Below are 13631 nucleotides of genomic sequence, written 5' to 3' on the forward strand. Positions count from 1 at the left end.
ATCTCTAGCACACAGAGAAAACACACACACAAGGAAATAAGACTCCATCAGTGGGAACCAGATTGGTAAAATGAAAAGAAAAGTATAAGGATTGGAAAAAAGAAACAAAATTGTCATTATTTACATATTATGTGATTAGAATCCTTAGAAAATCCAGAAAAATCCACAGATAAATTATTAGACCTACTGACCTAATTAAGCAAGGTATCTGGCTACAATGTCATATACAGAAAAACCAATTGTATTTCTATCTGCCAGCAGCCCACTTTAATAATGGATTTTTTTTAAACTACCATTCATAATGTGATTAAAACTATCAGTATTTAGGAATAAATCTAACAAAAGATGTTCAAGGCCTCTAGGAAAAAAAAAAAAAACATGTAAACCTCACTGAAGGAAACTGGAGAAACCCTAAATAACCGAGAGACATCCATAAACATGCACCAGATGATGTAATACTATAAATGTACCAATTCTCCTCAAATTAACCTGCAGAATCAATATACTCTCAAGCAAAATCACAATAGCTTATGCGTCTGTGTTGCTTCTAGAATGTGTAGGGACACACAAAGTGCCAAGGAAAGCCAAGATAGAAAAAGACAGTCAACCCAATAGAAAAATGATCAAAAGATATGAACACACACTTTACAACTGAGAAAATTTGAAGGGCCATTAAATACAATCATATCTCGTCTTATTGCACTTGGCTTTATTGTGCTTCCCAGATATTACTTTTTTTTTTAAACAAATTGAAGGTTTGTGGCAACCCTGTGTTGAGGAAGTCTGTTGGCACCATTTTTCCAACAGTATTTGCTCACTTCGTCTCTGTCACATTTTCATAATTCTCAAAGTATTTCAAACATTTTCATTATTATTGTATTTGAGAGCACTGAACAAACAAACATGTATCATCAAAAATCAGTGCAAGAGAGTCATCAACTGAAAACTACCACATCAATTCCTTTTTGGTAATGGACAGGATAAAAATACAAAAACTAAAAATGTAATATAACTAGATGTCATGAGAAGTCTCAATAGGCAAAAATTTTAAAGGGTGTCATAGCACACATTATATACAATCAACACTCATTCTAGAGTGTTTAAATTGAGCTTTAGCAATAGCAAATATTTCTCTAAGAGCTAACACCAGATTATTCTCCTTTAGTATTGGCTTTGTTTACATATACCTGTTGATAGTAACTTCTCTACAAAATTGACTATTTACCTTTTACTTCGCATTCCATAGGACAAATCCTTCCAAGCTCAAATATACCACCAGATACACAATACAAAGACTATGTGAGAAGAGGCAGGTATGTTTCAGAGCCAAGCTGTAATTCGCAAACAGCGACTGACAAAGCGAGAAACTGACCAGGGAGACATGGTGAAAGGGAACAAGATATCTGTACATCCTCGTGATGATCTTTCACTATCTTTAAGTGATTTCCAATTTAAATATAAAAACTATTTCAAATTTGAGCAGTGAACACTTACTTATTTGAAATTAAATAAAAATTAAATACACATGCCTGTTCTCCCCACTATTAATGGGGATAATCATAGGTGATTGCATGGATCGTTTTTTGCCCAAATGGTTTTGACTGGATCTGGCAATACTGAAGTTGAGGCCAAATGTGTTAACCACCGCGTCCCTTTTTACAATCACTTATTATAGCAACAAAGAATTAGATAACTTTGAACATACAGATGTTTGCCATGATAATATCTGGGGTTTTAACTGAACAAATCCCACAGCAATATATAAGTACCACTAAGACTTCTCCACGAATATAGGGGAATATAGTACCTCTCTTTCCCTAAACTCAACTCAAATATTTGTATTAACAATACCACAGGTGTTTATAAGCAATTAACTGCTCACCAAGTAACTGTCAGGTAAGCAGGGGAAGCACACTTCAGCTCAACTGTCATACAACAGAATACTTTACTTACAAGAGACTTAATGTTCCAAACACTCTTCTACCTTAGGTATATAGTCAAGACTCAATTTAAACAAAATTCAAGGTCTTGAATGAAAACTAGAATAGATTATTAAAGAATGTGGTAAGACTATCTTTCACTGAAATCTTCCCCCACCCCCAAAAGAATTGAAAAAAAATTATCTAGACTTTACTTAGATTAGAAATAATGAAGAAAATTCTAAGGGATTCAATGTGTTTCTAAACTGTTCACCCAAAGTAACTGGGTGCATTCCAAATAATGCACATTCTAGCTGAAATTAATGTCATTTCCTACATGATAGCCTTTCAGTAAATACTGTTTTTCCTTGGTGAATTAAAAAGTTCATCCATTTGCCACACACATCTAAACCTTCATTTAGCTATTTAATAATAAACAAAATAAGAGAATTGTCACTGAAAAATGTTGGATGACTGTCTGAAACTTTATTAATTAGTATAAACTTCTATTAACTTCATTATTTCAAATGTCTAAAATAATCTTGAGTATTCTCTTCTGCTTCTGGTATAAAAACTACTGGGAAAAATATGAGCATATTTCACTTTCTCAGGCTCCCCTAATGAGGTTAACTACTGGATGCCTAGAAAAAACTCATTCTCCAAAAGAGCAAGACAAAATTAAATAGCTTCCTGCTTCTACTAACAAAGGATCTCATGTAAGAGTTAAAAACAGCTACAGTGGAACAATTATAAAAGCAGAGGAACTGAGTAGAAAGTATATAGCTTTTGTAACTGCAGAAACCTAAGTTCAAATCTTAAAAAAGTGAATTAACCTCTTCATACCTCAGTTTCTCCATTGGTAAAAGGAAGAAAATAATACCTGTTTCATGAACTTTTTTGTCAGAATTAAGTAAAATAAAGTATGTAAAGTGTCTAGAATAGGCCTAACATATAGCATGCCTTTAATAAATGGTAAATATTTATTATTACTATCAGTAATGTACATTTTGATTAGCTTGTTTTCCAGGAACACAGTGAAACATTTTTGATCCACATGATCATGATAAGATGGCAAAGCTGGAAGATCCTGAGCTCACCTCCTCCTACAAACACACCAAAACTACACCTATATATACAACAACTCTCTCTGAGAATGACCTGAAGACTAGCAGAAGAGCTCTTGTACAATTAAGGATATAAATTAAAAAACACACTGAGTAGTGTAGAAGGGGCAGAGACACTATCTAGTCAAGACCCACATCCCCAGAGCAGCAAGCCACAAGCAGGAGGAGATATCACAAACTCAGAGGCCCTCCCTCAGGAGCGAAGGGTTTGAGCCCCATATTGGGCACACCAGACGCAGAGACTGGCACTGGGTAGGTGAGCCCACTTAACTAGCTTTGAAAACCAGCAGGGCTTATGCACAGGAGACCTGAAGGAAATTGAAATTTCACTCTTAAAGGGCTCACGCACAAACTCACTCACTGGGAGTCCCAGCACAGAGGCTGCAGTTTAAAAAGAGCCTAGTGCTCTAGATAGCTTGCCAAGGCCACCCCAGCAAACCCCAGGTCCACTCCAGCACCAATCATCCCACCAAGGCAGCAGCCCCAACATGTCCTGGAAAAGCCCCAGCCCAACCCCACTACAACTCCACCTGGCCTGCCAAAGCTGACCAGCACATACAGTCTACACTGGGGATACTCACTATACAAGATCACACCTCCAAAACCAAGAGACATAACGTTTCACCTAATTCACAGAAACAAACACAGAAAGTCAAACAAAATGAGGAGACAGAGAAATTTGTTCCAAACAAAAGAACAAAATAAAATCCCAGAGGAAAACCCTAATGAAATGGAGATAAGTAATTTACCTGATAAAGGGTTCAAAGCATGGTCACAAAGATGCTCGCAGAACTCAGGAGAAGAATGGAGGAACACAATGAGAACTTCACAAAGAGTTAGAATATATAAGAAAGAACCAATCAGAGCTAAAGAATACAACAACTGAAATGAAAAATACATTAGAGGAAATACACAGCATTTTAGATGATACATAAGACCACATAAGCAACAAGGAAGAGAGAATAGTGAAACTCAACCAATAAGAACAGAAAAAAGAAAAACGAATTTTTAAAAATGGGAATAATTTAAGGGAACTCTAGGACAACATCAAGTGCACTAACATTCACATTATGGGCCCAGAAGGAGAAAGGGGCAGAAAACCTATTCAATAAAATTATGGCTGACAACTTCCCCAGACTGGGGAAGAAAACACACATGCAGGTCCAGGAAGCATAAAAACCCAAACAAGATGAACCCAAGAGATCCACACCAAGACATATCATAATTAAAATGGGGAAAAGGTAAAGATAGGGAGAGAAACTTTAAGGCAGCAAGAGAAAAACAGTGAGTCACATACAAAGGAACCCCCAAAAGGCTATCAGCTGACTTTTCAGCAGAAACTTTGCAGACCACAAGGGAGTGGCATGCTGCATTTAAAGTAATGAAAGAAAAAAACTTACAACCAAGAACAGCCAGGAAGGCTACTGTTCAGAATCAAAGGAGAGTAAAGAGTTTCCCAGACAAGCAAAAACTAAGAGTTCATCACCACTAAACCAGCCTTACAAATGTTAAAGGGTCTTTAAGCAGAAAGGGCTATAACTAGAAATAAGAAAATATATGAAAGAAAAAAACCTCACAGCTAAAGGCAAATACATAGTAAAGACAGTGGATCATCCATTTAAAAAGCTAGTATGAACATTAAAAGAAAAAAGTCATAAAATCAACTATAATTACAATAAGCAATTAAGAGACACACAAAGTAAAAAGATGTAAAATATGACACCAAAAACATTAAATGTAGATGGGAGGAGTAAAAAAGTAATGCTTTTAGAATGCATTCAAACTTAAGCAAACATCAGGTTAAAACAAACATATATATACATACACACACACACACACACACACACACACACACATATATATATATATACATATATGAACCTCATGGTAACCAAAAACCAAAACCCTACAAGAGATACACAAAAAATAAAGATAAAGGAATCCAAACATAGCACTAAAGAAAATCATCAAACCACAAGGGAAGAGAACAAGAGAAGAAGAAAGGAACAGAACTACAAAAACAACCAGAAAACAACAGCAAAATGGCAATAAGTACATAGCTATCAGAAATTACTTTAAATGTAAATGGACTAAACTCACAAATAAAAAGATATAAGGTAGCTGAATGGATAAAAAAAATAAGACCCATTTATAGCCTGCCTACAAGACACTCACTTCAGATCTAAAGACACACACAGGCTGAAAGTGAAGAAATTAAAACAGATATTCCATGAAAAAAAATGAAACTGGGAGACAAACACTTGTATAAGATAAAAGATTTTTTAAAACAAAGACTGTAACAAAAGATAAAGAAGGACATTACATAATGATAAAGAGGTCAATCTAACAAAAGGATAGAATGTTTGTAAATCTTTATGCACCCAACATAGGAGCATATAAATATATAAAGCAAACATTAACAAACATAAAGGGAGAAACTGACAGTAATACAATAATAGTAGGGGACTTTAATATCCCACTTACATTAATGGATAGAGAGAAAATCAGTAAGTAAACACTGACCTTAATCAACACACTAGACCAGATGGACTTAATAGATGGGTGTGTGTGTGTGTGTGTGTCTAGAACATTCCATCCAAAAGCAGCAGAACACACATTCTTTTCAAGTGCACATGTGACATTCTCCAGGACAGATCACATGCTAGGCCACAAAACCAAGTCTCAATAAATTAAAGAAGACTGAAATCATATCAAGCACCTCTTCTGATCACAACAGTTTGAAACTTGAAATAAATTACAAGAAGAAAATTGGAAAAACAAAAACATGTGGAGGCTGAACAACATGCTACTAAACAACCAATCAGTGAACAAATAAATCAAAAAGGAAATTTAAAAATGCCTAGAGACATATGAAAATGAAACCAAATGATCCAAAAACTATGGGATGCAGCAAAAGCAATTCTAAGAAAAAACCTCATAGCGATACAGGCCTACCGCAAGAAACAAAAACAGGGCTTCCCTGGTGGCGCAGTGGTTGAGAGTCCGCCTGCTGACGCGGGGACTCAGGTTCGTGCCCCAGTCCAGGAGGATCCCACATGCTGCAGAGTGGCTGGGCCTGTGAGCCATGGCCGCTGAGCCTGCGCATCCGGAGCCTGTGCTCCGCAGAGGGACGAGGCCACAACAGTGAGAGGCCCGCGTACCACAAAAAAAAACCAAAAACAAAAACAACTAAAACAAACAATCTAACTTTACACCTAAAGGAACTAGAAAAAGAAGAGCCAACAAAACCTAAAATTAGTAGAAGGAAGGAAATTAAAAGACCAGAGTGGATATAATGAAATAGAGACTAAAAAAAAAAAAATTAGAAAAGATCAATGAAACCAAAAGCTGGTTCTTTGAAAACATAAAGAAAATAGACAAACCTGTAGCCAGACTCATCAAGGGAAAAAAAAAAAAGAGAGGGCCCGAATAAATAAAATCACAAGCAAAAGAGAATTTACAACCAATACCACAGAAACACAGCCATAAAAGACTACTACAAACAATTACATGCCCACAAATTGGACAACCTAGTAATAATGGATAAATTCCTTGAAACACACAATCTTCCAAAACTGAATCAGGAAGAAATAGGAAATCTCAACAGACCAATTACCAGTAATGAAATTGAATCAGTAATAAAAAAAAAAAAAAAAATCCAGCAAACAAGTCCAGGAACAGATGGCTTCACAGAGGAACTGTATCAAATATTTAAAGAACAGTTATCCTTCTCAAACTATTCCAAAAAATTGAAGAGGAAGAAATGTTGCCAAACTTATTCTACAAGTCCAATATCACCCTGATACAAAACCAGACAAAGACACTACAAAATAGAAAATAACAAGCCACTGTCTCTGATGAACATAGAATGCAAAAAATCTTCAACAAAATATTAGTAAAACAAATTCAACAATACATTAGAAAGGATTATATACCATGACTTGAGCTTTAGTCTCAGGATGCAAGGATGGTTCAATATCTGCAAATCAATGTGCTAAAACCACAATAATAAAACAAAGAAAAAGAATCACATGATCATCTCAATAGATGCAGAAAAGCATTTGACAAAATCAACATCCATTATAATAAAAAAAACTCCTAACAAAGTGTGTATAGAGGGAACATATATCAACATAATAAAGACTACATACAACAAACCCACAGCTAACACTATACTTGATGGTGAAAAGTTGAAAGACATGGATGCCATCCTCACCACTTTTATTCAACACAGTACTAGAATCCTAGCCATAGCATATCAGACAAGAAAAAGAAATCAAAGGCATCCAAATTGGAGGGAAGAAGTAAAACTGTTACTATTTTGCAGATGACATACTACATGTAGCAAAAAATTTAAGACTCAAGCAAAAAAACTATTAGAACTAATAAATTCATGGCAGTAAAGTTGCAGAATATAAAATTAAATTACAGAAATCGTTGCACTTCTGTACACTAATAACTCTCAGAAAGAGAAATTAAGTAAATCCCATTTACAAATGCATCAAAATAAATAAGATACCTAGAAATAAATTTAACCAAAGAGGCTAAAAACCTGTACTCTGAAAACCATAAGACAGATGACGAAAGAAAATGAAGACAATACAAATAATTGGAAATATATACCATGCTCATGAAATTGAAAGAATAAATATTGTTAAAATGCCCATACTACCCCAAAAAATCTACAGTCCATGCAATCCCTATCAAAATACCCCATGGCACTTTTCACAGAACTATAACAGTCCTAACAAGAATAGCCTAAAATTTGTATGAACCACAAAAGACCCCAAATACTCAAAGCAATCTTGAGAAGAAAAGCAAACTTGGAATATCATGCTCCTGATTTCCAACTATACTACAAAGCTACAGTAATCAAAATAGTATGGTACTGCTGCAGAAACAAACACATAGATCAGTGGAACAGAATTAAGAGTCCAGAAATAAACCCATACTTTTTTGGTCAACTAATTTACACAAAGAGCCAAGAATTTACAATAGGAAAACCGTCTCTTCAATAATGGTGTTGGGAAACTGAACAGCTACATGCAAAAGAGTGAAATGGCCATTTTCTGACACCATATACAAAAATAAACTCAAAATGGGTTAAAGACTTAAATGTAAGACCTGAAAGCATAAAACTCATAGAAGAGAACATAGGTAGTATGTTGTCTGACATCAGTCTCAGCAATTTCTTATTTTTTTTGATCTGTCACCCCAGTCAAGAAAAACAAAAGCAAAAATAAACAGATAGAACTACATCAAACTAAAAAGCTTTTGCACGAATGAAGGAAAACTATCAACAAAACAAAATGGCCACCTACTGAATAGGAGAAAATATTTGCAAATGATAAGTGTATATGGGGTTAATATCCAAAATATATGAACAACTCATATAACTTAATATCAAAAAACAAACAATCTGATTAAAAACTGGGCAGAGGAGATGAACAGACATTTTTTCCAAAGAAGGACAAACAGATGGCCGACAGGCACATGAACAGATGTTGAACATCACTACTCACCAGGGAAGGCAAATCAAAACCACAATGAGCTATCACCTCATACCTGTCAGAATGGCTATTATTGAAAAGATAAATTTTGGGGAGGGTGGTGGAGAAAAAGGAACCCTAATACACTGTTGGTGTATTAAATTGTAAATTGGTGCAGCCACTGTGGAAAACAGTATGGAGATGCCTCAAAAAATTAAAAATAAAACTACCATGCAATACAGCAATTCCACTCCTGGAAAGAAACAAAACATTAATTCAAAAAGATATATGCACCCCAATGTTCACTGAAGCAATTATTTACAATAGCCAAGAATATGGAAGCAATCTAAGTCCTCTATTGATAGACAAATGGATAAAGAAGATGTGGTATATATATACACAATGGAATATTATTCAGCCATGAATGACATCTCGATACTTGTGACAACATGACTGACCTAGAGTGTATTATGCTAAGTGAAATAAGTCAGAGAGAGAAAAACAAATACCATGATTTACCTATATGTGGAATCTAAAAACCTAAACAAAAGAACAAACAAAGAACAGAAGCAGACTCACAGACACAGAAACAAGCTAGTTTTTACCAGAGGGGAGGCGGACGGGGGAAGGGAAAATAGGTGAAGGTGATTAAGAGGTACAAACTTCTAGTTATAAAATAAGTAAGTCACAGGGATATAATGTACAGCATAGGGAATACAGTCAGTAGTACTGTAATAACTGTGTATGGTGACAGATGGTAAGAAGACGCATAGTGGTGATCACTTTGTAATGTAATAAAACATTAAATCATTATGTTGTACACCTGAAACTAAAATGATGTGTAAGTCAAATATATTTCAATTAAGTAAATAAAGTGAAATGTTTCTGAAACTAAACTGGTTTCTATGAATTTGTCATTTTATTAGTTAAACTAACATATGACTGGTCTTTAGGGGGTATACAAAATAACTAATAAAGTAAGCTAGCTATCGCTACAGCAACCTTACAATCAAGGCATATTATGCTTCCCAAATTAACATCTTCCTGAAAAGAAGTATATAACAAACTGCTCTAAATGGAATCGCATTTTCCAGAATGACTTACATTATTATTCCCGAGATGCTCCATCTTCAGTCTGGTTAATTTTCAATCAGCAAAGACCCTGAACATTTGAGCCTTGAAGTTCTCTTTCCACCACTACTCACAATTCCCCTACCTCAACCTCTATTTTCCACACCACCCACGAAATAGTAAGTACCTGAATGTTTCAAATGGTATATGCAGTAATGGTATAATCTTTTTTCAAGCAAAAATCACACAGAGCTCTAACAGTTTTGGTAAAGTTATACTTCCTTATTTTATAATCATGTTGCTTTACATGCTCCTTAGTAAAAGAATTAAGGATCTGGTTGTGTGCTTCTTTTTCTTTTTGGTATTCTTCATCAGACCAAGAATGGGGAGAGCAGGCGCCCTCTGCCAGCTATCCTGAAAAGGGATTAAGAGCGAGGTCTGGAGCGGCAAACGTCCCCACACTGAACAGGTGTCGGAGGCTGTCTGTGTAGACTGCCCTGCTGTTCACCCTGTGCAGAGTCCCTCACTGAGGGGGGATTACACATCCCCTACCTGCTGAACTCACATGTAGCCATGTGACTTGCTTCAGTCAGTGAGAGGTGAGTAGAGGTGACACATGTCACTACCAAGCCAAAAATTTACAAGCACGTGGTTTACCCAGTTCTCTCCTCCTTCCACCACAGCAACTGGTAAAGTTCCAGATGAAGGCTGCTCGATCCGCCTGAATCATGGCGCCAAAATGACACAGAGCAGGGCTACCACTGGCCCACAGGAGACGTAAAGCATGAACAAGAAACAAACCTTTTAGCAGTCTCTGAGGCTTAGGGGTCATTTGTTACCACTGCATCGCCTATCCTGACTGATAGAGTGATCTCCCTCCTCTTTGGATCACACATTTTCATCAATAAATTATTTTGAGCACATAATTCCAGTATGTTTATAAATTACATACACATATCACTGTATATTAGGTACTGATAACATGCCTCCCCCCCCAAAAAAGAAAATGAAAAAGGAATGAGATTAAAAATATATAAGTTGCATTACTTACATTCTTCCCACATTCTCAAATGATCATCTTGGGCACACCAGTTTGAAACCACTAGTCTATTACCCTGGCCTCTGAAGTAAAGATACAAACAATGCTTCCCAGAGATTTATTCCATAAACTTCCAATCAACAATATTCATTTATGTTTATAAACAGTTTGGCCAGTTTTCTCCTTGAATCCACACAGCTCTCTCTATCAAGGCCTGGTCCTTAAACATAGCTGTACATCAGATTTGCAGTGGAGCTTTTCAAAATTACAGATCCCTGGTACCACTTAGACCTACAGATTGAAGCCCAGAGGTGTATATTTCTTTAAAAGGTCCATTAATGACTCTGAAACACACCACTAGTCTAAAATACAGTAAATCCCAGGGAAAGAATCCTCTTTTCTAAAATAAATTTACCATGTCCTAGAAATACTACCATCAATTCTAGCATTTGATTTTTTTTTTTTTGAGAATGTTTCTTTCTGAACACTAGACCTACTATATACCAAGCACTATTTCCAGCAGATGGGATCCAGCTATAAACAAGCCAAAAAAAAAAAAAATCAAAAAACCGCTGCTGTCATGAAGCTTATAGTTTAATGGCGTGAGACAGACAATAAACAATAAACTATCAGGTAGTGATCTATGGTGAAAATAAAACAAAGGGATGTGCTACGGATGGGACAGATTTATACTTCAGTTGTATAGTCAATTAAAGCCTCTCTGGAGAAGTGACATTTAATTGGAAACCTGAATGATAAGAGCATTGAGGTAACAGTTAATGCTAAGGTGCTAGAGAGAAAAAAGGCTAGTACGCTGGAGGAACAGAAAGAGGCGATGGAGCAGGGGCAGGAGAGGGACAGACAGGGCTCTGAGGCCTGCTGAGATAGGATTTTGTACGAAGAATGGTACAGTAAACTGAAATTTCAGGCAGAGGAAAGTTCCGATCTGATTTATACTGTGATTTTAAGCTTGCTCTAGTGCTGAATGGAGAAAGGATTGTGTTGTAAAGAATTGTACTGGAGAGAAAGAGATCTACTCTCAGTGGGCAGTTTAGGGAAAAGATGACAGAGGCCTGAACTAGAGAAGTACAGGTAGGAAAAAAACAAGTGGACAGATTTGGGATATGTTTAGGAGGTAGCATGGGCTGATGGACTGCAAATGAAGGGGTGGAGAAAAAGACTCCTAGGTCTGGGGCTTCAGCCACTGGACAGATGGTGACACCATTTACTGACTCATCTTTTTCTTGATCCTCATCTCCACTGCCATTTATATTTTACTTCTATACATATTTATCATATGTGTCTTGTTGCAAGTCACCACTAACCCTTTGTAGAAAGGGGCATGGCATCAATAAATACAAATAAATGATTTCAAGTACCATTTTTTCTTAAAATTAAACACATCTGTATAGCAGGTGAAAAGTAATAATACCAACAATATTAAACTTCTAATTTTATTAATGTTAAATATTAAAATATAAATATTTATTTAAAATAGTAATATTTTGTTTACTACAAATTTAATTTAATATAAAATATTAATAGTAAAAAAGCTAATTAAAACAAGTAATTGATGGAAAGACTGTTTAAAATATCCAATGTATAATTAAACAATTAGGAATCACTTATAATGAAATTAAAAATCTGTGGGTAAAGCAAATACTGAAAGCAATTTTCATGATTTTTAATATTGTTACCACTATTTTTAATAAACATTGGTGCTATATCAGTAGTAAATATTGTGATCTATAAAGGGCACATGTTTGCCAAATGCCCTATGACCCAATCATTGATCCTACTGTGGGGATTTAGGATGGCGGCAAATTCCCTAACACTCTGTCCATTGAGAGCTGAGATCTATTCGCTCTCCCCATGACTGGGCTGGCCTATGACTGCCTGAACAACAAAGTATGGTGCAAGGGATGCCAGGCCATCCCATGCCTCATCTTTGAGGGGACTGACAGCTTCCACCTTGTTCTCTTGGAGTTCTGGGTCACCAGAAAAGAAGTCCAGCCCCCTTGTTTGCGGGATGCCATGGAGAGGATCCCTGCAGAGTCCAGCCTTCTAGAAGTCCTCATCCAGCAAGAGGAATGTGAGTGAAGCTGTCTTGGACATCCTAGACCAGACTAGCTACCAACCAAGGAGCCCCATGCAACACCATGTGGAGCAAAAGAACTGCCCTGTTGAGCCCAGTCTGAATCCCGGACCCTCAAAAGTGTGAGATATAATAAAGTGGTATTGTTTTAAAACACTAGGGTTAGACTATGGTTTTAAAGTTTTAATGTTAGGTTTCAGAATTGTTGTTTTAGGTTTGGATACAGATGTTACACAGTAATAAATAGCCAGAACACTTATCTACCTAAAATAAAAGTTAGTTTGAAACATTTTTTCTACTAATAATCCAATTCTTACAAAATACTTCCTTCATTTAAATGTACAGAAGAGAGCCAAATAAAGGGGGAAAAAATTAAACTGGTAAATCTCTAGGGGAAATCTTTACTTTACTTACAAATTCTTTGTCATTTTTATAGTCACCCAAAACATTCAAAGTTAGAAAAATGAACAATAATTTAATATCCTGACATTCTAATTAGTATGTTGATGTCTCAGTAACTCTGCCAACATGATCAATGTAAAAATCAATCGTCTGGTTATTTTATTACTGCTCTTTTTTTAATAGCATAGGCACATTCGGAACACACTAAAATTTAACACCAAAAAGGAAAGATTAATCACTTATACTCAAGCACATTTCTTCTCTCCTACAAGAAAACAAGCCTCTTTTTAAAAAGAGCTGGGTAATTTATACAAAAGTTCTTCTAAGTCTCCTAAATAAATCAAAACAACAGTAATTCCTGAGCTGCACATAACAGACCCAGATATACATGAGAACAGTATAATCTGACAGGACACATCAGGAAAGCATTCCCCCCATCCCACCCCACTCAGCAAACATTCCTTCAGCACCTTCTAGAAGCCAGGTACAGTG

At 35.9% G+C, this 13631-nt stretch overlaps 1 protein-coding gene across 3 annotated transcripts in view; it reads right to left on the bottom strand.

Annotated features, from left to right (window-relative positions):
• Positions 1 to 13631, bottom strand: part of PRIM2 (DNA primase subunit 2) — a 333687-nt gene that overhangs the window by 264844 nt on the left and 55212 nt on the right. The window lies entirely within an intron of this gene.

The sequence above is a fragment of the Phocoena sinus genome, chromosome 11 (genome assembly GCF_008692025.1).
Source record: "Phocoena sinus isolate mPhoSin1 chromosome 11, mPhoSin1.pri, whole genome shotgun sequence".
NCBI lineage: Eukaryota > Metazoa > Chordata > Mammalia > Artiodactyla > Phocoenidae > Phocoena > Phocoena sinus.